Raw genomic sequence first — 27,344 nt, 5'->3', positions numbered from 1 at the left:
TGCTCTCAGCACTTTAAAGATTGTAATCTATTGTCTTTTGCTTTGCATAGTTTTTTAACAGAAGTCTATTGTAATTTTTGTTTGTTTGTTTGTTTTTGGATGCTATGTGTCTTTTTTCTCTGGCTTCCTTCAAAAGTTTTCTTTACCTTTAGCTTTCAGCAGTTTGAATATGTATGCTTTTTTTGTCTATTTGTTTTGTTGATATTTATCCCACTGGGATTTCTTTGAGCTCAATAGTTGTGTATTTTTGGTGTGTTTCACTAATTTTGGGAAAACCTTGGCCATTACTTATTTAAATATTTTTTCTTCCACACTGCCCCCCTTTTTTCCATCTGGGATTCCAATTATATCTATACTAGATCATTTTCTATCACCCCATAACTCTTGCATGCCGTTTCCTATTTTGTCACTGTTTTATCTTTGTCTTTCAATCTGGCTGATTGCTATTGACATTCAAGTCACTGGTTCTTTACTGAGATGCCTTAAGACTACTGATGAGCCCATCAGAAACATTCTCTATTTCTGTTCCTGCCTATTGCAGCCTCCCTTCCACTATTTCTAGTATTTATAGTTGACTCTTACATTTAAAAATTTTTTTTGAGACAAGATCTCACTCTGTTGCCCAGACTGCAGTGCAGTGGCATGATCACGGCTCACTGCAGCCTTGACTTCCCAAGGCTCAAATGATCCTCCCGATTCAGCCTCCCGAGTAGCTGGACTTACAGGTGTGTAACACCATGCCTGACTAATTTTTGTATTTTTTGTAGAGATGGGTTCTCACTCACTCTATTGCCAGGCTGGTCCCGAACTCCTGGGCTCAAGCAATCAGCCCAACTCGGCCTCCCAAAGTGTTGGGATTACAGGTGTGGGCCACCACACCTGGCCTGATTCTATCTTAGAGTTTTCATCTCTTTACTGAATTTCCCCATTTCTTTTTGCATATTGCCCATTTTTTACTTTAGCACTTTTAACATATTTTAAATTTCCATATGATAGTTTCAATGCCAGGGTCATATTTGTATCTGGTTCTGTTGTGTACTTTGTCTCTTGATTGCATGTATATGTTTGCCTTGCTTCTTTGCATAGCTCACAGTTTTTGAACAATTTTCACAGAACAGTAGAGTCTGAGGAAATAGAATTTATACCTGAAAATGAACATACAATTTCCTTCCCCATGCCTTTAGTGTGGGGAGTTCAGTTAATTGAGTCAGTAGTGGCTCTTGCTTTGGATTTTGTTGTTGATAGGGTCACCCCCAGGGTGTCTCAGCCTTCTAGGGGTCCCTTTTGTTTAGGGTGGATTTACTGGGAGATTTTTGTCAAAGACTGTGCCACCTTCAGCTTTAGATCTCCCCTGTGCATCTGCACCTCAGAAAGGCACCCCTTTGTCCTCATTCTTCCCCAGCAGTCAACTGCATTTCCTTGTTACCAGGTGCCTCCAGCCTGGTGCTGGGGTGAGGGTGATGGCATTCCTTCCCATGCTAGGTTAGCTTCAGTCTCTGGTAGGCCCCGTGTCCCTGCATCTCAGGGCTGGGGTCTTCAACCTGATTCTACCTTTCTCCAGCAGTACAGGTGTCTCACTCTCCGGGCCTAAGGTATTTTCCAGCTCCTCTTTCAGGCGTAGTGGGTCTTCTCTTGCGTTCTGGAGTAGAAAGCTTTAGGTCTTCTTTTCCATGGGCACTTCCTCCCTTTATCACAGTGGCTGCCATTTCTTCTCGTCTGTTACTTGGTGAACCTGAAAAAAAAGAACCTATGAATTTGTGTGAATTCCTTTTTTCTTTTCTTTGCTTCCAGTGGTTCCATACTCTTGCACTAGCTCACATTTGTTCTTTAGTAACTTGTTCAAACTTTCAGCTGAGTTCTTCTTGCTAGCTTCTATGCTGCCCACCAAAAGCAAGTGTTTGAGTTTCATCGCTCCTCTATGGCTGTTTCCTTAGGATCTGGGTTCACTGGTGTCACTCTGACTTCAGCTCTCTATTGGATTCAAGTAAAGATATTATTCTATGGATTATATGTCTTTTTTTGTATTGTGGTGAAAGCAGGCATGATGTTATCTAGCTTTCTACCTTTTAAGGGGAAGCCAGAATCTGCTTTTTTTTTTTTTTTTTTTTTTTTTGAGATGGAGTCTTGCTCTGTTGCCTAGGCTGCAGTCTAATGGGGCAGTCTCAGCTCACTGCAACCTTTGCCTCCTGGATTCAAGCAATTCTCCTGTCTCAGCCTTCCAAGTATCTGGGATTACAGGCATGTGCCAACATGCCTGGCTAATTTTTGTATTGTTAGTAGAGATGAGGTTTCGCCATGTTGGCCTGTCTGGTCTTGAATTCCTGACCTCTGATGATCCGCCCTCCTCGACCTCCCAAAGTGCTGGGATTACAGGCATGAGCCACCGCGTCCAGCCTGCCTTTATATTTTTAATTTACTAGTAGCTCTTTTAGTTCTCTCAGTATTTTCTTTCTGAGCATCCTGTTCTTGCAATATGGGTGCAGTATCTTCTCTCATAGGTGACTATTAGTGATAATGTCTCCTTCTTAAGTTTCTTTTTTCCATTATAGTCTCTGCTTCCTACAGGTTGCTTTGCTCCCATTTGATTGTTCTGGTCACTGGCTTCCTTGTTAGGAGCACTTCTCTGATGTCTAGAATTCCTTGGCCATCAGCTCATGATTAAGAGTGACAGGTCAGCAATCAGTTTGGCAGTTCTGAAAGCTTGAGCGGAGTTGGTCAACCGTGGGCTTCCCTGCAGAGCCTCTGATGTCAGCTTCTTGGTTCTTTCCTCTTTGGTGACTCAGAGTCCCAAAAGGAGGTCCTTCCAGTCTCCCATATGGAGAAATATGTCTGGCTGCCTCCTGAAAGCTGAGTATCTGGTTCCAGAGTATTTCATTTCAGTTTTAAAGGGACTTTACGAATGTCTTTCTGGAATGCTATTCCTCTTTCTTTATTACTCCTTATCCAAATCTAGGAAAAGTTGTGCCTATTTAGAATGCCTAAATAGACTTGAACATTTAATTAAACTCTGCAGGATGGCCTTGTTCCTACTTTCCTATCAACTTCCTAGGAGTGTAAACATTAGACTTTCAAGCCCAGAACAAAGGACTTTTATGTGCTTCTCCCTTTCAGCCCTGAGACTGGGTGCAGGCTCACAGATCCTCCATGTTTATGAAGAGAAAAAAGTTATGAAGAGGCTGATTAGCCAAAGCCTCAGCCCTGGGCTCCTGGTGAGTGCTGGGCAGAACCTTGCTTTGCTTCTGCATCTATGTTTGTGCCACATTGCTCAGGATTTTAGACTTTCTCCCAGAGACCAGGAGCTCATCTGCACCAACAACGAGTGATGGCAAATGGTCAGAGGAAAAAGGCAGCCAGAGCTGGGAAGACCTAGGAGGTGGCCCTGCGACAGGGAGGAGGGTGCGTTTCTCCTTCTCATCACCAACTGCAATCCCCTGGGGCTTGGCATCTTGCCAAGCTGTTGCACATCCATCCTGTGAATCCTCCCAATGGCCTGCGAGCCAGGAACAATGAATTTTATGACCCCTGCCCCCCTCCCCCACTTAAAAGTTGGGTACATTGAGGCTCAAGAGGAAAGGACTTTCCTAAGGAAGAGTGCTTCTGTGTGCGCAGCAAAGAGCTGACATCTCAGGGGCTTGACGCTGCAGCCGTTGGTGGGCGCTAGCCCGAATTAATGAAGTGGGGCTTCACCAACACCTGGGTATGTGTGGAAACTTGGGATGGGCTGGTGTACAGTTAATGAAGAGAAATCCTTGGCACCTGGTTTAAGGAGTGGAGAAGCTGAGGTAATGGGTGCATGGCTGGCTGGCCTAGAAGTACAGGGCTCTCAGGTACCTGTGGGCAGTCTCCACCCTTGGCCATAAACAGGTGGCTTATGGCCTCTGCAGTGCTGTCTGTGCAACTGATTTCTTCATCATGAAGGTTACAGATGAGCTTGTTCTCCACTCTGCATTAACATAAATTCTGAATTAGTAATGCTGAAATAAACAAATTCTCATTGTGAAATACGTGAGAGGGAGGTGGCCGGGCAGGCAGCTGGGAAAGCAGGGCGACTTTGGACAGGAGCACCCTTCGGCTTCATTCACTCTGTGATCCCCAGCCTCCTGCCAGCCAGTCAGGTTCTAGCTGAGGTTTGCCTGCTTTTCCTAGTGTGGCCTATAAGTATCTCCAGGCACACACAGCAGACTTTCCTGGTTGCCCGTGATTGGCCTCTTCATTTGAGTTTCTTTAAAAAACAAACCTGGATAGGAGCCCCTTAGCATTCCAGCGGGGCTGCCTGTGCTAATGTGCTAGAGGATGCCGGGCCGCTCGTGTGCCCAGAGCTTGAGAAATGACCAGACAGTGCCAGGCTCCTGGTGTCAGCTGTCAGCAGCGCCGGCAGGATAATAAATCAACCTGTCTCATGTCAGGGGTCAGCTCGTTTGATGTTTAAAGCATTTGGGCCAATCTAATCAGCCCGGGCATAGCCCATCGGAGCATGAGCCGCTGCCGCCATGACGAAGCTGAGCTTGCTCTGAGCCGATGTTCCCTGACCTCACGGCTTTGGGGCCTTGGGACCAGGCAGGTGCAAAGTACAGAGTCTGGAGTTGAGGGACAGGAGCCTCCTGCTAGCGTGCGTTAGCCGGGAGAAAACCTTGTATTTGGGAATGGCGGGGGCCAGTTACCAGCTGTTTAGCGTGAGGGAGACTTGGCTTTAATGCTTCATTTGGTAACCCTCTTAGTGCACTTAGGAGGAGGGCCGGCTCTGCAATTTGCGGGGCCCCGCGCACAATGAAATTGTGGGGCCCTTTGTTCAAAAAGTGAGAGTGAAGTACCTTTGACGGCGGTGAAATGTAAGCTTTATCCTTTCTTCCACGGTCTTGCTCTTCACAAGGCAGGTTTTTATTTGATAATTACTGCAGTTCTAAATAAAAAAAATAAAAATTTGAATTATCAGCATACATTTTACCTTTCGTCTTCATACTATGCAATGTTAGTTTTAAATGTAAATATGAGGATTTAACTTGCACAAAGAATCATATAGTCACACAATTCGTATTTCACGGCTTGTCTCCGGTGGGTGCCATGGAGAGATCAATCTGCAGTGAGCCAGGGGGGTTGAAGGAGGGAGGGTCTCCCAGGCACAGAGCCAGTGAGGAGCGCTGCCCAGGCACCGGCGTCCTTGTGAACCCTGACAAGTGTCCAAGGCCCTCTCGACCCCTGTGTCCTGGCAGGGGACAGGCTCTGGGGACCTCTGGACCCCTGTGCCCTGGCAGGGGACAGGCTCGGGGGAATTTGAGCCAAACATTTCCCCTCCACAGCCCACAGCCCCAACGAGAACATACAGGTGGCCCCAGGATCTTTACACCTTGGTGGAGAAACAGGCTCAGGATGTGGGTCAGGAACGACAGTAGGCGCCACCCCACCCAACGCCGCCCGCCCAGGCGGGGATGTGGGCCCTCCATGCTGAGGCCCCCCAAGGCTTGGATGACAGCAGGTGGTAGAGCAGGGGCAGGGCGGCCAGGTGAGGATGGCTGGGGCTTTGGAGCTGGTGGCCCGGACCTCACCCCAGGGAGGCGTGTGGTGGGGCCTCGGGTGGCCGGGCCTCCATTGTCTTGTTGATTTCTCTTGCAGAACACAAGTGCAGAGACAACATCAACAGACATTCGCGATAATGACAGCAGCACTGCGGCCTTCTGAGCGGGCGACGGGGCCTGCGTAGGTCGTCCCCATGCAGCCAGCCCTGCGGAGGTGGCGCCCGACGTCCAAGGTCAAAAGTAAGTTATTGTTTGTGATGGGTTCTCAAGCAGGTTGGAGAGAAACAGCTGAGAGTATCCAACACTCAACTGAAAGGCAGCAAAACATTCAGAGCTTGGGAGTAGGGGCCCTCAAGGAGGTGCTGTGTTATTTTTTTTCTTTTTCTTTGTGGGGATTAGGAGGGAAAAGAATATTATCAGCATTTAGAGACTATTTAAAAAACATGCACCCCAGGAAGGAGGAGGAAGAGCCCCAAGTGTGGGTGTGTGAGGAGAGACGGAAGGAAATAGTTCCAGGAGCCGGTCTGGCTCCAGGACTGAGTGGGAGAAGGTGTGGAGCTGAACGCTGAGCTGTCTCAGAGCCATGAGAAAGCACAGGACTGGGACACCTGCCTCTGGCTCCCCTGGAATTCCTCCATCAGCCTATCAATATGACACGCACATGCCATTAACTTCTTTGTGCCTCAGTTTCCTTTTTTGGGATATCAAGAAAATATGGATTTAAGACAGTGACAAAAACAATGCCATCACTGCCCTAACACCATGTGGCTGCCTCTGTCTTGGGGGCAGGGGGTGTGTCCTCTTAGCAGTCGGGGCAGGGGAGGAGTCTGCAGATGGCAGCTTCCTGCCTGCAGAACCTGGAGTGGGAGAGGCCTGCATCTCAACGTGGGCGATGTAGAAGAGGCCTGCGAGACATGGCTGTGGGGTTTCGGTTGGAGAAAGGCATGGTCTAGAAGAAAGGAGTGCAGTCAAGGGGTCTATCTATCTTTGAGTTTCCCGGATCTAGGAAGTTGATGAGGGAAGGGAAGAGGTGAGAGTAATGGAGTTTCCTGTGGAAGGAGCTAGGCAGCCCCCACAGCTCCCAAGGGTGGGACACAGGACGCGGAGGGCCTATGGCGAGCAGCATGGACCACCTGCCCCAAAACCTTCTTATCCTCCTTTCTCCACTGCAAAGGCCTGAAAGCCTTGTTGCTCTTTTCAAGCGGCCTTGGCCCTGGAGGCCAATTCTGCACAGTTAGATGAAGGGAGAAAATCCCTGTGACCAAGGGGACAATTTTTCCTGAATAAAAATGCAAAGCCTGAAAAGCAGAGTGCGTTGGCGCCATCAGCCTGGTCTCTGGCCTGATGCCTGTAGGAGCCTTGGCCATGGGGGACCGCACTGTGGAGACTGCCCTGGAGCAGCCAGCAGGAGAGGGCCGTCTGGTCTATCGGGGTGCCCTGGCAGTCCTCCAGGCCTGAAGGACCTTCCTTGGACTTCTTGTCTGATGGGGAAAGCCACTGCTTCCTCATTTAAGCTGCAAGCCATCAGGTTTCCTGTTGCTGGTGCCTGGGCTTGCTTGCGGCAGGCGGCGGTGGAATCCCCGGCTCTTCCCACAGCACCAGCCATCCAGGGTGCTAAAAGGGCCGAGTGAGGGGCTGTGATTTGCATGTTGACGGATCAGAGGAGGCCCCGGGAGGTGGGTGGGGGAGGCAGGGCCTTCTGCAAAGGCGAGAGGTGGAGCTGAGAGGACCTTAAGAAGTCCATGGTTACTGAGAGGGGCCTGGGGCGGGAGGGCAGATGCTAAATTCCCACCTACATCAGATGGAGTCGGGACATTTAGAATACGGCAAGGAAGGTGGTCCTGGGAGGTGGGGAGGGACTAGAGATCATCGGACTGACAGGGTCTCATGGAGATGGGAAAGTGAGTGAGGATGCATCCCAGGAGGTAACTCACCAGGGATGAGATGGTTTGTGACGTGAACGTGCAAGAGAAAGAGAAATGAATTCAGTCATGGGCATCAGACACAAAAGGGGCTGGGTGTGGTGGCTCACACTTGTAATCCCAGCACTTTGGGAGGCTGAGGTGGGTGGATCACCTGAGGTCAGGAGTTCAAGACCAGCCCAGCTAACATGATGAAACCCTGTCTTTACTAAAAATATAAAAATTAGCTGGGTGTGGTGGTACATGCCTGCAGTCCCAGCTACTCAGGAGGCTGAGGCACAAGAATCACTTGAACCCAGGATGCGGAAGTTACAGTGAGCCAAGGTCACACTACTGCACTCCAGCCTGGGCGACAGAGTGAGATTCTGTTTCAAAAAAAGGGAGGTGGCTCTAGGTGGTGGCACCTGCCCTGGAGCTTGTGAGGGGAATGGACTCTGAGAGGGCCAGTTTGGGTGCCATCATTCTGCATGGCTGTGTTGGGTCCAGGTGTTCAGATGCCTATTCTTGCCACACTCTCCTGGCCATAGCTTTTTGTTTTGTTTTTTTCATAAAAATGTTTCCAGGGTGCTGGTACTTCCATGAGACCTTGGCCCAGTCCTGATGCCTCAGAGATCATTCCTCCTGGTATGTAAATCCCAAAGCCCGTGACTGCACAGGCTGTGAGGAAACACTGTCCATCTGCAAGAGGAGTGATGAGTGTGCACCCCTGAACCCGTCATCACCTTCAGCATGTACCCCCCGAACCCATTATCACCTTGAGCGTGTGCCCCCATTAACCTGTCATCACCTTGAGCATGTACCCCTGAACCCCACCATCACCTTGAGTGTGTACATCTGAAGCCCATCATCATGTTGAGTGTGTATCCCTGAACCCATCATCACCTTGAGTGTGTACCCCCTGAACCCGTCATCACCTTGAGTGTGTAACCCCTGAACCCATCATCACCTTGAGCGTGTATCCCTGAACCCGTCATCACCTTGAGCGTGTACCCCCTGAACCCGTCATCACCTTGAGCGTGTGCCCCCTGAACCCGCCATCACCTTGAGCGTGTGCCCCCATGAACCCGTCATCACCTTGAGTGTGTACCCCTGAACACTTCATCACCTTGAGCATGTATCCCCGTGAACCCATCACGTTGACCATGTACCCCTGAACCCGTCATCAACTTGAGCGTGTACATCTGAAGCTGTCATCACATTGAATGTGTACCCCTGAACCCGTCATCACCTTGAGTGTGTACATCTGAAGCTGTTATCACCTTGAGTGTGTACCCCTGAAACCCGTCATCACCTTGAGTGTGTACCCCTGAACCTGTCATCACCTTGAGTGTGTACCCCTTGAACCTGTCATCACCTTGAGCATGTACCTCTGAACCCATCATCACCTTGAGTGTGTACCCCCGGAACCCGTCATCACCTTTAGTGTGTATCCCCTGAACCCGTCATTGCCTTACAATTTCGGGGACAAGGGAGGAAGGGAACGTGAGAGGCAGGACCCTTTGGGGAACCAGCTCAGCATGGGAGCAGGTTCGAGGCTTTGAAGCCTGGAGTCTTAGGAAGCCAGTGCTGCCTAACTGACCTGCCTGAGTCTGAGTCCTACAGTGATCCCCATGCAGATTCGTTTCCTCAGGGCATGTTCAGAAGTGCCCACGAAGGAAAGACTAGTGTCTGCCTGCATGGCCCCATCACAGCCCGGAACCCCGGGGCCTGTGCTAGGTTAGCGTGAAAGAAGTGTTTTCCCTTTCCCAGTCCCCAGGTGGGAGTTCCATGACATTAGTGCCTTGTCCTGGTGTGAGTAGGGGTTTACATCTGCTGTGAGTTGAGAATCAGCTCCCTGTGCAGGAACTTACTCCTCTCTCTCCTTCACGAGATGCACATTTGGTTCTACTCCTCTGGGAGCAAGTCGAATGGCAGCAGGAGCAGCTCAGAAAACCTCTCGTGCGGCCGGAGAAGGACCAGTCCTGCGGACCGTCCCCATCAGGGAGGAGCAGAGCCTTTGCCTCCTCACACTAGCCCAGACGTCCCGGAAGCCCTGCCTCTCCCTTGCCCGGAGTTTGGGAGCAGCTAAACCGGTGCAGATGCTTAGTGAGGTGGGATGGGACGGGGCCAGGAAAAGGTTTTATTTTTGACCGTCATGGTCTTCAAGCATGATAGCGTCATGAGGAAGAGGAGATGTAATTTATTGAGCGAACTTTTCTGAAAGACCACCTAAGCCAGGTGTGCAGGAGACAACTGTGAGGTGCACACCTTCGTCACTGTGTCGGTGACAGGCAGCCTAACCTCGGCGGTGGTGTGCCCTGGATCAGCAGGCCCTGTTGGCCACACCTTCTGTGGAGCCCTGTGTGCAGAGGCCTTGGATGGGGCCAGGCCTCCACTCCCTCTTTGTGGTACCCTTGAGGCCACCTCATGTCTCAGGACCTCGGTTTTCTCACTCCTAAACTGACCTGCTTGGGTAAGAATTTTTCAGTTACCTTTGGCTCCTTTGGCTCACAGTTCTCAGTTTAACAGGGCAGGGAAACTGTCAGTGAATGGGTGTGAGTTAAATGCTAGAAATACAGTTGACCCTTAGGCAACACAGATTTGAATTGGGCAGGTCCATTTGTACGTGGATTATTTTCCTCCCCTGCTACCCCAGAGACAGCAAGACCAACCCCTCCTCTGCCTCCTCCTCAGCCTACTCAGTGAGGATGAAGACCTTTATGATGATCCACTGCCAGTTAATGAATAGTAAATATATTTTCTCTTTCTTTTGATTGTCTTAAAAATATTTTTTTAGCTTTATTGTAAGAATACATCTATAATACATAGTATATATATTTGTATAGCATGCAAAATTTGTGTTAATTGACTGTTTCTGTTATCTGCAAGGCTTCTGGTGAACAGTAGGCTATGAGTAAAGGTTTGGGGAAGTCAAAAGTTATACATGGATTTTCTTTCCACTCTACACGGGGTCGGTGCCCCTGTGTCTTGCATTGTTTAAGGGTCACTGTAATATTAAATAGTCTCAAGTCTTCTTGAAGAATGGGAGTACTTCAGAAAGTACTTGGAAAGGACATTTCAAAGCAAAGCTATGAGTCAGGTGGCTGCAGTGCTGGGGTCATGAGGTCCTTTTCAAAACTGGTGACAAATGATGAGCATTGTGTTGTCTTTGTGTGTGCACAGTGGGACGGCTTAGAGAAGCCCAAAGGATGGTGCACCCCTCATTCTGCAGCTGCGTGCTGGGCACCTACTATGTGCAGGGAGCTGCTGGCAAAACTGAGGTAATTTCACATGTGTGTCATGAGAATGAAGAGTGGTTCCGCAGTGCGGGGTCTACAAATCTACCCGTGACTTCAGGAATGAAGCTTAGAGAAGGGCACTGCCATTACATCCACAGGGCTGAAATTGAGCAGCAATCTCCTGGCACTGCACAGGAGGAGAGCCCGCACCAGGCTGCCCGACGTGCTACCGCCATCCCCCGCAGAATGCCACTGAGAGAGGCCGAGCAGGAGCAGGGCAGCCCCAGCGATGGATGATTCCATCAGGTCCGGTGGCCCAGGAGCTTCTCTCATGCAGATGGCAGGTCCTCGGCTCTCCATCCAGTCCCAGAGGGATGCGGGGAGAGTGGCAGGGACTTACAGGGTCTCAAGACAGTCATAAGAGGGGAGAAAGGGGAGGGATGGAAGGGGGTGAGGAAGGGTCTGATGGAGACCAGGGGACGAGACAAAGCAGCTTCTAAAAGGAGAGAGGTCAGAAAGCTAAGTGGGACTGTGCCTTTTGGGTGTTGTGGGAGGGGTGGCCTCGAGTTTCTAGAAACTGGTTGTCCAGGGAGCCAGTCATCAAAGTGGAGGTTTGACTGCTGGAAATATTTCAAAGGCAGAATCCAGGCCAAAAGGAGGAGGCCGGGAGTGGAGATCACTGGCTTTCCCACCGTGGGGTCTCAGCGAGGAGCAAGTGGGAAGGTGTGACTGTTGCGAGAGAGACCCTCAGTGAGCAGAGGCGCTGATTCGAAATTCCCTTGTTGGTGTCTGCCAAATCCCGCACAGGAGGCTGCAGAAGCCTGTGCCAGCCCAGGAACGTGTGGTTCACGATGTGATCAACAGTACAAAACAATGCTCCAGGCCTGTTTAGCTCATTAGCCTCGAACAGAGAAAATCAGGTGGCTGAATTTGAAGCGTGTGTGATAGACACTGGTGCCCCAGCCAGGGAGGGTGGGTCTCAGGACAGGCCTGCACGGCCTGCTTCAGGCCAGCGTTGCCGACGGTGGGCGGACTCACCCTAGGCCTCATCAATCATGACCCCGTGGAACTTGGTCAGACAGGCGTGAAGCAAGATCCCCTTGTCCCTGAGGGGAGCAGCTCAGCATCTGGGTGAGAGGCCATCGCAGTGCAGACAGGCTGCAGAGGAGGCAGACACCAGCGGCTCGGTGGGGATGGTGGCCCTGGCAGGCAGGTGCTCACGGCTCAGGCCTCGGGGGTGCTGGCTGGGCCGGATTTATGCAAGGGCCTGGGCAGCATCATTTCTGGAACTTTTGTTTTTTCTAATCTGGATGGTGGTTTAGTTTCAGGCTCTGTTATATAAGGTTTTTTTCTTTTTTTTTTTTAAATTGATGATTTGCTTTCTTTAACATACTTATTTCCAGGGGCAGAAGTTCAAAAAAAGTTTTAAGTTGAAGAACATATTGACACCTATAATAGAAATATGTTTAATAATATAAAGAACAATGAAATCATAAAATATAGTTTTAATCCTTTTATGCAGGAAGAGGCCTCGGTAGTTGAGCCAGCCCTGGCATTTGCTGGTGAGAGACATGGCAGCCACACTGCAGGGCAAGGGGCATGGGTCAGAGGCAGGGGTCTGGGTTCAGGTCCCATCAGGACGCTGTCCACGGTACGATGGTGCACGTGTGGCCCAGCACAGCCACAACACTGACCTCTTACCGTTGTTGTGGAAATTAGTTGAATACAGACACACACAGGCACACACATACACGCTCCTGGGATATGTGGACATGTAAAGCTCGGGGTGAAGCTGTGGTTCCACCTCGCCTTTAGTACTTTGATGAGGCTGCCTCTGACAGGAGTTTGCACAGAGCTGTCCATAATGGGAGGGTGGCTTGGGAGCACGTTGAATGGTGGGGGTCTCAGAAGAGACATCCTCTCGAGGCCTGCGGACTCTGGCTGGGTTGGTTTCTGCCCATGGGGGTGATGCTGGGGCGGATCTGTCTCTAGCAAATGGAGCCCCCACAGGATTGCCTGATTCCTAGGAATCGTCTGTGGCTTTGTCAAGATAAAAAAATAAAGCCCTGGTGTGCAGTTGCCTATTTCCTCCCTGGAGTTCTCTACGGTGCAAACCACTTTCCTCCCATTGGCATGACTTGTTCCACCAATTTTCTGGGTGTTTTGGAAAATGTGGGGGATTTCTGGATAAATGTCGTGCAATTCGTAGCTTTGGGACTTGGGCCTTGCTTTGTGAAGCAGCTCTGTGGGCGGGAATTTTGATACCCGTTTGCAGGTGGGAAATCAAAGTCAGGGAATTGGGGCCTCTCTCCTGGCAGCCAGGGTGGAACTTCAGGGGCTTGAAGGATTGGTGCTTCTGTTCCGCGACCACATTCTGTCACTCTTTCTTTGGGATGATCAGATGTGTAATTGCCTGAGTTTTGTGCCCCTGGAATGATAGCAGTGAAGGTAAAACTTGAGTTCCGGCCTTCACCTGCTGCATAATTTTGTGAGACTGGTGCCAGGGACACTCTCAGTTCTGACTTCAAAGGTCTCTGTAGACAGCTGCATAGAAACTTGGAAGTCATCGTCCTCTTACAGCAGGATTTTCCTGCCCAAACAGCCATTCAAGCCCCTCTTTCTCATTCCTTCTCCCCTCCCACCTCTAACCCACCCACCTGTGCTGAGTGGTAGGAACAGGACAGGACCTCCCGGGTGGTCCATGAGACACACAGTGAAATGCTGCTGGTTACTGTTCCCCCAGCGATGCTGTGGGCAGGAATGCCACTGACCAGGAAACTGGGCCTCCTAAGTTCTGGGGTGAGGAGGGGCGTGCCACTCCTGTCACTGCTGGGCAAACAAAAATGCTTCATTCGGGGAGCCCCCTGGTTATCCTAGGAAAGCACCAGAGACCAGGGAGACGCTGGATGCAATATGACTTGCAATAAAAATAGCCAAAATTGTATTTATGACTTCAGTGGTATAAAGAGAAACATTCATATGATACATTAAAATACTTTCTCCAAACTAATAATCTTTTTTAGTCTTCTGAGTTAACAAATACTGTGACCCTAAGCCCTGGACCTCCTGTGCTGGATGATGAGTCAGCCCTGACTGGTCCAGATCCTGGGGAAACAGTCTGAATAAATGAGAAATGGACAAGTGGCTTTTAATAACTTACCCATTTCCCATAATAAAAATAACAATGTCCATAACAAAAGAGTAATGTGGATATATCAAGGAATAAATTACCTTGTCTGCCAATAGGACTTATGGTGCTTTGCCAGGATGTTTTTCCCAAGTTTAAAATAGAAATGGTTGGTGGTGAGCTGTATGATGCCATCTGACATTGAATGGCTTCTCTATTTTCCTGACCCCAACATGTATCCTAGTGAGAGAAACAGACTGCCCTGATTATCCACTGAATTCCCAGAAGTGCTCACCGGAGGCTCACCTGTTGTTTTCAGTGAGAAGTTTCTTTGGAAGAAGACTTGTGTGTGGTTTCTCACTCTGTGTGTGCAGCAGAGGTCTGGATCCAAGCGCTGGGAAGCCTAGGTCATTTGTCATGGGCTGGTGACATGGGCTAGTGACATTTGAAGGGCTTTGGCAAGCCGTTCACCCCCTGGCCCTGGTGTCTTAGGAATCTGTAAAATGTATGATGTTCATGGCTCTGATACTGCAGTGGATCTTATCAGAAGTAAAAGTGACCTATGAGATAACACACAAGCATCTGCTTTGTAAAGAATAGAGTGTGTCTGATGTTATCATGAGATGATAATTTAGTAGCCACTTAGTAGGTAACTTGTCTGGACCTTTGAATACCAGGCTGGTTCACAGAAATATAGGAATGAAAGACCATTGGAATAGGTCTGCACACAACTCAATGGTAGGCAAGCTAACAGTATAATCGAAAGGGAAATTGTGTTTCCTCCTGGGCCTGCACTTTGTGGCTTTACCCTGAGTTCAGGTGGGGAGCATTAGAAGCAAATCTGCATCCCCTATACTGAGAAAAACAACAACCCCATGGCGAGAGAGGGAAGGTGCTCAGTAAACTTCAGTTTGCTGACAGTCTGGTGTTTGTACTGGACCAGCTATCCTGGCTCACATCAGAAACCCATGTCTTCCCTCAGCATGATGAGAAGACCCAAGGAGATTTGTCACTTAGTGCCATGTCAGAGCTTGACTGATGGGGCACACTTAGACTTTAATGCCTATGGCACCTTTTGCAGTTGTGGGTGTGAGGGAGGATGGAAGGAGAGAAGAATTCTTTGAGGGATTGGGTTTAATGATGTAAGAAAGCATTTTAATGATGAGAAGGCTGCTTTCAGAACTCAAAGAACTATCTGAGCCCATTGAAAACTCCAGCCCACTCTGGCAACAGCCTTTCTGTCACACCTAAGTGGTGAAAAAAGGAAAAAAGAAAGGCTAAGAAGCACTTGTGAAGGTCACAGTCCAGGAACGTGGACTCACTAAAAGACTGAGACCTCATCTTAGGGTCACGGAAGGCTTCTCTTCCTGATACCTTATGATGATATCAACTAGGCTTCTGTGTAATAACAGGAGATTACATTGAAAAGAACTGTGTGCCTCAGATGTTATCTAAGTAGGAGGCTTTAGGGAAACCTACAGACAACAGCAAAGGCAAAAACAAGGACACTAGAGAAAAATTTAGCCTCTGAAATTGCAGCTGTATTAGAGTCAACACAGCCCAACTCCTTGACAGATAAACATAAAACTTCACACTGAAGGTAAGAAACTATTTATGTCAGGTTTATTTATCTGATGCATCATGTCCACTTTTAAGAAAAAAATACAAGGCATGCTAAAAGGCAAAAATCACAGTTTCAAGAGAAAAACCAACCACCAGAACCAGACTCAGATATGGCAGAGATTTGGGAATTATCAGACTTGGAATTTAAAACATCTATGATAAATATTTGAATGACTCTAATGGATAAAGTGGACAGCATGCAAGAACAGTTGGGTAATGTAAGCAGCGATGGAAGCTCTAAGAAAGAAGCAAAAGGGATTACTAGAAATCAAATACTTTGTAACAGAAATGAAGAATGTCTTTATGGGCTCATCAGTAGACTAGACTCAGTTGAGGAAAGAATCAGTGACTTTGAAGATATGTCACTAGAACCTTCCTAAAATGGAAAGCAAAAAGAAAAAAACATGAAAAAAAAATCAAATAATTATGGGACAATTACGAAAGGTGTGTGGTTTAGTCCATTATCATGCTGCTATAAGGATATACCCAGGATTGGGCAGTTTATAAAGGAAAGCAAGTTTAATTGACTCACAGTTCCGCAGGGCTGGGGAGGCCTCAGAAAACTTACAATCATGGTGGAAGGAGAAGCAAACATCCTTCTTCACATGGTGACAGCAAGGAGAAGTGCAGAGTGAATGGGGGGAAAGCACCTTATAAAACCATCAGATCTCATGAGAACTCAATTGCTATCATGAGAACAGCAGCATGGGGGTAACTGCCCCCATGATTCTACTACTTCCCATTGGGTTTCTCCCATGACATGTGGAGATTATGGGAACTAAAATTCAAGATGAGATTTGAGCGGGGACACAGCCAAATCATATCAGTGTTACATGTGCAAACTGGGGATATCAGCAGGGGAAAAACAGAAACAGGAGAAATATTTGAAGTAATATTGGCTAAGAATTTTCCAGAATTAATGGTAGACATCAAACCACCAATCTAAGAAGCCTACAGAGAAGCCAGGATAAACACTATATCAGACTTCTCTTTAGAAACATAGTTTCTAAATGCAAGCAAGAAGAGTGTGGATAATATATTTAAAGAGCTGAAAGAAAAACATACCAACCTCAATTCTGTGTGCAGTGAAATTATCCTTCAAAAGTGAAGTAGAAAGAGCTTCTCAGACAAACAGAAATTGAGGGAATTTGTCTCCAGTTGACCTACTTTGTAAGAAATGTTAAAAGAAGTTCTTCAGAGAGGAGGTAAATGATATAGGCCAGAAACTCAGATATAATAAGAAAGGAGGAGTCTTAAGGAGGGAATAAATACGGGTAAAAATAAACCATTTGTTTTGTAAAAATTATTAATTAACTGATAACAGTTTTGTCAAAATAACATCAATAATATATTGATTTATAATTTATAGACAGTGAATTGAGTATCAGCAAAATAATAAACCAAGAGGGGAAGAATCAGGAGTGCTCTGTTATAAGGCACCTACACTACTCATCAGGTAGCGTAGAGTTATTTGAAAGCAGGGTTATAGTAGTTGTAAGTGTACACTGTAAACTTTAGGGCAATCTCTGAAAAAAATTTAAAAAGAAGTATAATTAATGGAAAAGTGAAATCATAAAATACTCAAAACAGAGAAGATGAAAAAGCAACAAAGAACAGTGTAACAAATAAACTGTTTCAAATACAGTAGATACTAATCAAACTTTATCAATAACCACCTTAAATGTGAATGGTTTAAATATACAAATTAAAAGATACTGACTGAACTATACATTCAATACAAGAAACTTACTTTAAATATAACAAAGATAGATTAAAAGTAAAGACGTGGAGAAAGATATATCATGCCAACACTAATCAAAAGAAAGCTGGAGTAACTACTTTAATTCCAACTAAAGTAGATCACAGAGCAAGGAACACTGTCAGAGTTGAAGAGAGGCATTGTATAATGATAAAGAGGCAATTCTCCAAGAAGACATAACAATCTTTAATGTGTATGCACCTAAAGACAGAGCATCAAAATACACGAGGGAAAAACTTACAGAACTGCAAGGAGAAATAAGTAAATCCATTATCATAGTTGGAGACTTCAACACCCTTCTATTAGAAATGGACAGATCCAACAGGCAGAAAATCAGAAAGGAGATAGTTGAACTGAAACAGCTCCATCAATTGATATTGATAGAATGAAATTGATATTTATAGAATATTTCATCCAACAACAGCAGAGTACAAGTTCTTTTCAGGTTCACATGGAAGGTTCACTGAGATAGACCACATTCTGGGTCATAAGACATATCTTCACAAATTAAAAAAAAAAAATAGAAATTATATAAGTGTGCTTTCAGACTACAGTAAAATTAAAACAAAATCAATAACAGCTAGATAGCTGTAACATCTCCCAAATATTGAAATTTAAAAATGCACTTCTAAATAGCGTATGAGGCAAAGAAGTCACAAAAGAAATTTAAAAATATTTTGAAATAGATGAAAATGAGAATACAATTTATCAAAATGAGTGGAATGCAGTGAAAACAGTGTGTAGAGGAAAATTTATACCATTGAACATACATAAAGATCTAAACTCAATAATCTAAGCTTTCACCTTATGAAATTAGAAAAAAGCAAACTAAATCTAAAGTAAGCAGACGAAACAGGCATAATAAAAATTAGAGCAGAAATACATAAGTCCTCACAAATACCATTGTGACCTCAAGTGAAACAACATATGATGAAAACACTTTTTTTTTCCTCATCAACTTTGTAACAAAATGATGTCGAATGAAATGGTATCAGTCCAGGATGCGAGGTACGTGACTTTGCTGAAAGTTGCAGTTTCTGAGAACTAACCAATGACGTAAAATGAGAACTTCCTATAAAAGAAACTGAAAACAGAAGAATAATAGACAAAATCAACAAAACCAAATGCTAGTTCTTTGAAAAGCTAATACAATTGGTAAAGCTATAGTCAGGCTAACTTAGAGAGAGAGAGAGAGAGGATACAAATTACTAATATCAGAAATGAAGGCGAAGCTATCACTGCTGATCCCATGTACATTATAAGGGTAACAGAGGACTATTACAAGCAACTTTATGCCACAAATTTGATAACCTAGATGAAATGGATCAACTACTTAAATGGCACAATCTGCCAAACTCACACCAGAAGAAATAGGCAATCTGAATAGGTCTACTAAATAAATTGAATCAATAATTAATAATCTTTCAAAACAGAAAACACTAGGTCCAGATGGGTTCACTTGTGAGTTCTACCAAATATTTGAGGAAGAAATACCAATTCTCTACAATATTGAAGCAGAGAGAACACTTCATAACCCATTATATGAGTCAAGCATTACTCTAGTATCTAAACCAGATACAGTCATTACAAGAAAGGAAAACTAACTCATATCTCTCATGAACATAGATGCAAAAAATTCCCAACAAAATATTAGCATATTTAGTCTAACAATGTATACAAAATTATATATCATGACCAAGTGGGATTTGTTTCAGGTATGCAAGGCTGATTCAACATTCAAAAATTAATGAATGTAATACATCACATCAACAGGCTAAAGAGGAAAAATCATTTGATCATATCAACAGATGCAAAAACATCATTTGACCAAACTAGGAATAGAGGATGCACTCATTTTCTAGGGCTGCTCTAACAGTACAACAGACTGGGTAGCTTGAACCACAGAAATTAATTTTCTTACAATTCTGGAGTTCAGAAGTCTGAGATGAAGATGTTGATAGGGTTGATATTTTCTGCGGCCTCACTTCCTGGCATGATGGCAGATGACTGGGCCATCTTCTTCCTCTGTCCTCACATGGGCTTCCTTCTGTACATGTCCGTGTCCAAATTTACTCTTATATTGGATTAGGGCCCACCATAGTGAACTCTCTTTAACTTAATTACCTTTTAAAAGAGCCTATCACCAAATATAGTCACATTCTAAAGTACTGGATATTAGGACTTCAACATATGAATCTTAAGAGATGACATAATTCAGTCCATAACAGAAGGAAACTTCCTCGACCTAAAAGAACAAAAGAACATCTATAAAAACCAACCGACAAAACCAACTATGACTGCTCTGATGAAAGAGATCAAAGAATAGCTAAATAAAATTGATATTAATGTACAAAACGACTAAACGTTGTTAAAATGTCAGTTTCCCCAGCGTGGTCCATAGATTCGACGCAATCCCAATCACTTTGTTGAAACCAACAAATTGGTTTTAAATTTTGTTTATTTCTTTAGAGATAGGGTCTTGCTCTGTTGCCCAGGCTGGAGTGCAGTGGCATGATTGTAGCTCATTGTAACCTTGAACTCCTGGGCCCAAGCAATCCTCCTGCCTCAGCCTCTCCAGTAGCTAGGACTACAGGCACATGCTACCATGCCCAGATAATTATTATCTTTTGTTTGTAGAGATAGGATCTTGCTATGCTGCCCAGGCTAGTCTGGAACTCCTGGCCTCAAGCAATCTCCCTGCCTTGGCTGCCCAAAGTGCTGGGAATTATAGGCATAAGCCACTGTAAAAACCTTCCATACAGATTTTAAAAACTTGTCCTGGTTTTAAAATGTGCATGGGAAGGCAAAAGATCCAGAATAGCCAATACAATATTAAAGAAGTATAAAGGTAGAAGACTGACACTACCTGACTTTAAACTTACTGTTAAGCTAAGCAATTCAGAACATGCAGTGTTGCAAATGAATGGACAAATATATCAGTGGAACAGAACAGACAGCCCAGAAATAGACCCACACACATATAGAGTCAACAAAGCAGAAAAGGCAATTCAATGGTGAAATTACAGTTTTGTCAACAAATGGTGCTGGAAAAAATGGACATCTCCATGCAAGAAGACAAAAAAATAAATAAATCTAGACGGAGACCTTGGAGCCCTCACAACAATTAAGTCATGAGGGATCACAGACCTACATGTAAAAAGCAAAACTAAAATAATTTCGAGAAAATAAAATAGAAGAAAATCTAGGTGAAATTAGGTTTCATGATATAATACCTAAACCATCATCCATTAAAGAAAAATTGATGTTAGACTTTGTTAAAATTAAAACTTCTGCTCTATGAAAGACATTGTTAAGAGAATGAAAAGACGAACCACAGACAAGGAGACAATATTAGCAGAAGTCATATTTCTAATGTCTTTTTGGACTTGTATTCAAAATATACAAAAAACCCCCCTCAGCAATAAGAAAACAACCTAATTAAAAATTTGGCAAAAAATCTGAACATGCACCTGATCAAAGATTTACAGATGGCAAATATGCATATGAAAGATACTGAACATCATATGCCATTAGGGAATTGTAAATTTTAAAACAATATGACACCATTATACACCTGTTTAGAATGGCTAAAATCCAAAACGCTGACAGCCCCAAGTGCTGACAAGGGTATGGAGCAGTGGAGACTCTCCTTCTTTGCTGGTGGGAATGCCAAATGGTGCGGCCACTTTGGAAGACAGCTGGGCAGTTTCTTACCAAACCAAACATTCTCTTACTAGATGGTTGCTATTTACCAAATGCATTGAAAACTTACAGCCTCACAAAATCCTATACACAGGCGTTCAGAGCAGCTTTGCTTATACTTACCAAAAATTAAAAGCAAAAATTGAGAGAAGACATGTCCTTTGATAGGTGAATTGATAAACTGTAGCCCCTCAATACAATGTAATATGACTGAGCAATGAAAAGAAGTGAGCCTGCCGCCATGAAAAGACAAGGAGGGGCATCTGATGTCATCACTAAGTAAAGGCAGCCAGCGTGGAAGGGCTAGATGCTGTAGGATTCTAATGGTACAGCATTCCGGAAAAGGCACGACTGTGGAGATGGTGAAAAGCTCAGGGGTTCAGTGTGTAGGGGTGGCGTGTGGAAGGCGATTCTTAGGGCAGCAGAACTATTCTGTATGATTCTGTAGTGGTGGATACATGACGTTATGTATTTGTCAAAATCCGTAGACAAACAAGGAGTTTGTCCTAACATACACAAAAAAAAAAATCCATACACAACAAGGAGTGAGCCCTAATGCAAGCTCTGGCTGTGGTTAGTATCATGTATCAATACCGGCTTATCAATTGTAAGGAACTTACCCCCCTAATGGTAGATGCCAACAATATGGGAGTGGGCAGTGGTGTGGGGAGACAGCGCATAAGGAAACCATCAGTACTTTCAGCTCAATTCTGTTACCCAAAACTGCTCTAAATAAATACAGTTTATTAAATTAACCTCTCTAGTTCTGCAACCCAAGAATACTTCATTTTTCTAGGTGAATTTTTTTTTTCTTTTTTTTCTTGAGACAGAGTCTTGCCCTGTCGCCCAGGCTGGAGTGCAGTGATGCGATCTTGGCTCACTGCAACCTTTACCTCCCAGGTTCAAGCGATTTCTCCTCAGTCTCCTGAGCAGTTGGGAGTACAGGTACCCACCACTATGCCTGGCTAATTTTTGTATTTTTAGTAGATACAGGGTTTCACCATATTGGCCAGGCTGGTCTCAAACTCCTGACTTTGTGATCCGCCCGCCTCGGCCTCCCAAAGTGCTGGGATCACATGTGTGAGCCACCATGCCTGGTCGTAGAATTTTTTTAATGATTCAGTTGGACTTGGTATTGGATATGTTGACTCGTAATCTAATGTATTGCTTTCCAATAAATCTTATAATAAATGTTAAGTATTCTGCCATGTCACTATTCTATTAAGACATGGTTATTAATGGCTACCTAATATTCTGTTATATGAATGATTTTTATGAAGTTTAGAATGCTTTTATCATTAACATTCTTCTATATAAGTCCTTCTGTAGGTTTTCAATGATTTCCTTTAATAAGTGTTTATTATTATTAAAGTGGAATGACTGGATCAAAAGGGATCAACATTTTTAAGGCTTTTGATGCATGATGCATGGTGCAGTTTTGCCTTCATTTTTTTTTTTTTTTGAGATGGAGTCTCACTCTGTCACCCAGGCTGCAATGCAGTGGTGTGATCTTGGCTCACTGCAAACTCCGTCTCCTGGGTTCACACCATTCTCCTGCGTCAGCCTCCACAGTAGCTGGGACTACAGGTGCCCGCCACCACACCTGGCTAACTTTTTGTATTTTTAGTAGATTCGGGGTTTCACCGTGTTGGCCAGGATGGTCTCAATCTCCTGACCTCGTGATCCGCCCGCCTCGGCCTCCCATAGTGCTGGGATTACAGGCGTGAGCCACCGTGCCCGGCCTCATCTTCGTTTTTACCAACTTGCATCTTCTCCAAGTTGTGAAATTTTAGAGAGTAGAATAGGTGGAAGTGCTGATTAAAATTTGTCAACAAAAACTCATTTCAGTCCAGCCAGCGGTAGGTGAGCAGCTGCTATTTGCTGAGAATGCTGCTAAGTGCAGAGGACCTGAAAATGGGCAGGAGAAGGTCTGTGTCCTTGCCTTGCCCAGCGTGGTGGGAGACTCATGTAGAATGGTGTGCCCTGCATCCCATGGGGCACGGGGAGGGCCAGCGAGGGGCTTGGCAGACAGGAGGCTTCAGCTGGGCTTTGGAGGAAGAGCTCATGCTTGGAGGGTGTTCCAGGCAGCGGGAACAGTGTGGGCAAAGGTGCGGTGTCAAATGCTGCACCGTGTGTGGCTCTGGAGGCTCAGCACGAGGCTGGAAGTGGCCTGTGGGGGCTGGGGACAGGGATTGACTTTACACAGTGTCTAAACAAGTTTTAGGGTTTCAGGGGGTTTCATAAAATATTTTAGTGGATAAATGACATGGCCAAAGCTGTGAGGTTTTTTTTTAACCTTTTGTTTAGAAAATTTCAAACACATACAAAAGAATGGTAAATTGAACCCCCAGGCTCCCACAGCCGGCTTCAACAATCACTAACACACGGCTGACCCCACTATGTTTAGCCCCTTCCTACCTCCCTCCCCACAGGTCATTCTGCAGCAAACCCATCCTTGCCTGTTTTAGAACAACTCTCAATCAGGTAAGGATACTGGTGTAAAAAAAAAAAAAAAAAAAAAAACCACACTACCATGGTCACACCTGACACGAGTAACAATAATTTCTCATCATTATCTATCTAGCTCAAGCTGCAAACTTACCTGTGTCACAACTGGTTTGTTTGGATCAGGTACAAAAGAGGTGCAAACACCTGCTTCGATTCTTCTCCGGTTTGATCCGGACCTTCCTTCTCTGTCCCAGGGTCTCCCCATCTGGTAGGAGACTCAGCTCCCAGGTCGCTTGGTGGTGCTGGGTCGCCGTCGGAGCTGACGAGGCCAGGCACCCACCACCGGACGCCCTCAACGTGCCTGGCGTGGCACCCGGGCCAGTGTGGGCCACTGTCCTTCGTGAGTCCCCATGTGGCCTCTGTTTCCTGGCCACCACCTCCCAACACCAGGTGGGTGGGGAAGGGCCGGCCCATGGCTCAGCATGCTTGGTCATCGTGTTGGGGTCCACGTGGGTACCTTGTTACTACTTTTGTTGAAGATGCCGCCTGAGGGTTTCTAGTTTTGCTATGCAAGTTGCTCTGTTTTAGTGAGAACTTACAGGAGTTTCAAAAATGGCACAATGACAAGCACCTTGCCTCTGCCATTCAGATGTATGCTTCAGAGGAACTGTGAGCAATGTGTCGCGGGGACGTGAGGGACGCTGCTGGGAGCACTGTGGGGTGAGGTGGTGTGGCTGGTGCAATAGCATCCATGAGGGGATGCTGAGGCTACAGCTTGGGGTGGGAAGGCATGAACCCTAAAATACACAGGATGTAAACTTTCCAGACTTGGTGGTTACTTCAGTGCTTGATTTTGTCATTTGCTTGATGACATCTTCATTCAACACATACTGGTTGATCACCTTGCATCACCTCACAGGAGTCAGACATTGGGAATAAAAGAGAAAATAAGACAGATTTTGTTTATTTTTATTTGTAGAATGCCAATACGTGCTTTCCTGTGTTACAATCATGGTTGTTAATAGTACATTGTAAGCTAGAGGACATTCTTAATATTTTTAAGAAACAGAGTTAAACACGATTGCTACAACTCTCTCTGTGCTCTCCGCCACAAGCTCTGTGCTCTGTGGGCTCCATGGTGCAACCCCTCCCTGCCCACCTCACCCCTCTGGCCTCCATGTCTTAGTCCTGGTCCTGGGTTCTTCTCTTCCACGGCCTCCTTACTTTATCCTGGAACACTGCATTTCTCACCCTAAGAGCACTGGTCCTATGAGTGCTTGTAGTTTAAACTTTCCTTCTGGCTTATGGCTTCCAGACCTAGAGATCAGCCCCAAACTGCCCTGACATTTAAAGCAGCCTGTTCATTCCTTGTTAGTCAGCTGGGTGTCCTGCAGGACTTTAAATTTACATCCAAAACCAAACTCATTACCTTCCTCCAAATCGGCTTCTCTCATTACCTTCCAGTTGCCTGAGCCAAAGCCTGGAGCCAGCACAAGCTCTGTGTCCTCCCTTCACATCCTCTTGTCCCCTCCATCCCTCACATGTTCCTTAAGTCCCACGTCCAGCTGATTTTAACCCCCATGTATGTCTTGCCTCCTTTGTCTTCCTGAGCTGACCACCAATAGCCTGGTTTAGAAGCCCATCACACCCAGGCAGACTGCCTCGAGAGCCACATGATCTTCCACACCCAGTCCCACCTGCTTAGGTCCACTCTGCACACAGCAGCCAGGGTGGGCTGCTGACACCATTGTCTCTCCAGATCTCTTGTTGACAAAGCACCAGCTCCATTCACATCATGCACAGGGTGAACCATAAATTTCCTTCCTTGGATCACAGAACCCTGGAGTGGACTGCTTTCCCTCCACTTGAGCCTCCGTTCCTGCCACGCCCACCCTGGTGCTCATTCCCTGGTCACCAGGAGCTTCAGGACCCCTGCCTCCTGCTTGCACAAGCTCCTCTCCCTTGCTCACCACCCCTGACTCCCTTCCCACACTGGCTCATCCCCGACTTTCACACACTGCACCTTCTCAGGCATCACACTCTGCACCCTCCAAGACTTCACACTCTACTCCCAGGATTCATGCCCTACACCCTCCCAGGTTTCACACCCTGCACCCTCACAGGATTCACACGCTACACCTCCCCGGCTTCACACCCTGCACCTTCCCAGAGTTCACACCCATCACCTCCTCAGGCTTCACACCCTGCATCCTCCTAGAGTTCACACCCGACACCCTCACAGGTTTCACACTCTACACCCTCCCAGGATTCACGCCCTACACACTCCCAGGTTTCACTCCCTGCAACCTGACAGGATTCACACTCTATACCCTCCCAGGCTTCACACTCTACACCCTCCCAGGCATCACGCCCTGTACCCTCCCAAACCTTTGCACCCTCCCCAACCTTCACACCCTGCAGTACCTCAGGCCTCACACCCGACACCCTCCCATGTGTCACACATGCACTCTACCAGGCTTCACACCCAGCACCTCCCCAGGCTTCATACCCTGCACCCTCCCAGACTTTACCCCCTGCACTCTCCCAGGCTTCATACCTGGCACCATCCCAGGTGTCACACCTGTACCCTTCCAGGCAGACCCTGCACCCTTCCAGGCTTCACACTCTGCACCCTCCCTGGCCCCAGGAAGTTCTTCCTGAATGGGCCAGGGGGCCTGGTGCCCTGCCAAGCTCTCATACAACTGTGCCCATCTCCAAGGTAGAACCTGCCTAACTCGCCTGTCGCCTTAAGAAACACAGGGCTCTCTTTGAGGACTGTGCTCTCTTAGGAGAGGCTGCATCAAAACCCACACCCATCTGTTTATCTTCAGTGCCTGGCACACCGAAGAACAAATGATGAACGTCCCACAAAGGTTTGCTGAACTCAGCCTGGAGTAAACAACTCAAAGAAGGTCAAGAGCTAGAGCTGTTGCCAAATCTCCATCAGCACAGCCCACCACAGGACAGCCACTAACTTTGCGACATCGATTCAGAGCCTGCTATACTCCACCACATAGCTGCTACAAACCACTGCCTGCTCTGGGGGCTGTTATCACATACCTGCCTCCCCAGACTAGAAACTCTGAGATCAACACCTCCCTTACGCATCTCTGCACCTCCAGGCCCCTGCCCTGTGCCTGGCCTAGAGCACCCGCACGTATATGCTCACAGAGTCAGAGCCACAATGATTGGTGCATCCCAAAGTTGCCCTTTCTCTTTGCATCTTCATGCAGACAAGAGGAGGAATCACTTCCATCATCAGTGACACTTGGTGTGGGAGCTGCCCTGGGTCCATTAGCAGGATTGACATTCATGCCACCTCCCTCCCGGGTGACTTGGATCAGGCACCGGCATTTCCCGAGCGGCGACCTCAGGGTTCTAATTGCTGCCACCTTCAACCCACCCTGACTCCATCACAGCCCGGCAGGTGCCATGCTCACAATTCAGGAGTGACAGCCACGTTTGACATGGAGGCCTGGTAACTTCTCTGCACCGCATTCCACCCATGATTACATAATTAATATCCGACACAGTTCACTCACTGACACACAATCTGCTGCACCTCCAGACGTTGCTACTTACGGCTCAATCTTTGCAGGATTCATTAGGTTTGGTTGTTCATAGAGTCTGCTTAATTTCCAGCTATGTCCTGTCCTGTTAGAAAAAAATTATAATCTGTAACAATTACACAGTTCAGTTGTTTAACGGAAAGTAGATTTGTCATAATTCTTTTGCGAAAAATGGCTTCACTCCAGAGAATGCATCGCGTTCCTGCAGTCCCTGCAGTGGCCCTGAGGCTCCCACGGCTCCCAGCTGCAGAGGATCCAGCCTCGCATCGTTCACCACACCCAGTTTCTTCCTCCACCAGGGGAGTCTATCCCTGAACAAGTGCTGGTGGAGCATTTTATGTGGAAAGTCACTTATGATGGACATTAAACGAGCTATGTGCAGAAAGGACTCCATGCCCAAGTAGGTTGGAGAGAGATTCAATTTTAAAATGAAATATATATATTTAGGGCAATGCTTATCAAA

General features: G+C 46.4%; 1 long non-coding RNA gene across 2 annotated transcripts; it reads right to left on the bottom strand.

Moving 5' to 3' along the window:
* Nucleotides 1-10,261: 10,261 nt before the first annotated feature.
* Nucleotides 10,262-27,046, bottom strand: LOC115831514. Of its 2 annotated transcripts, XR_004027004.1 has the most exons (4): nucleotides 26,895-27,046; nucleotides 23,467-24,224; nucleotides 14,087-14,276; nucleotides 10,262-12,102 (listed from the first exon to the last, which is right to left on the bottom strand). It is a non-coding gene; the product is annotated as an uncharacterized LOC115831514 (long non-coding RNA). The 2 variants fall into 2 exon arrangements; XR_004027003.1 differs by lacking the exon at nucleotides 26,895-27,046 and having other exon boundaries at nucleotides 23,467-25,611.
* Between the last annotated feature and the right edge of the window lie 298 nt (nucleotides 27,047-27,344).

This window comes from Nomascus leucogenys, chromosome 19 (genome assembly GCF_006542625.1).
Source record: "Nomascus leucogenys isolate Asia chromosome 19, Asia_NLE_v1, whole genome shotgun sequence".
Lineage (NCBI taxonomy): Eukaryota > Metazoa > Chordata > Mammalia > Primates > Hylobatidae > Nomascus > Nomascus leucogenys.
The sequence above is the reverse complement of the archived record's forward strand: the minus strand, read 5'-3'. Positions and strand labels throughout refer to the sequence as shown.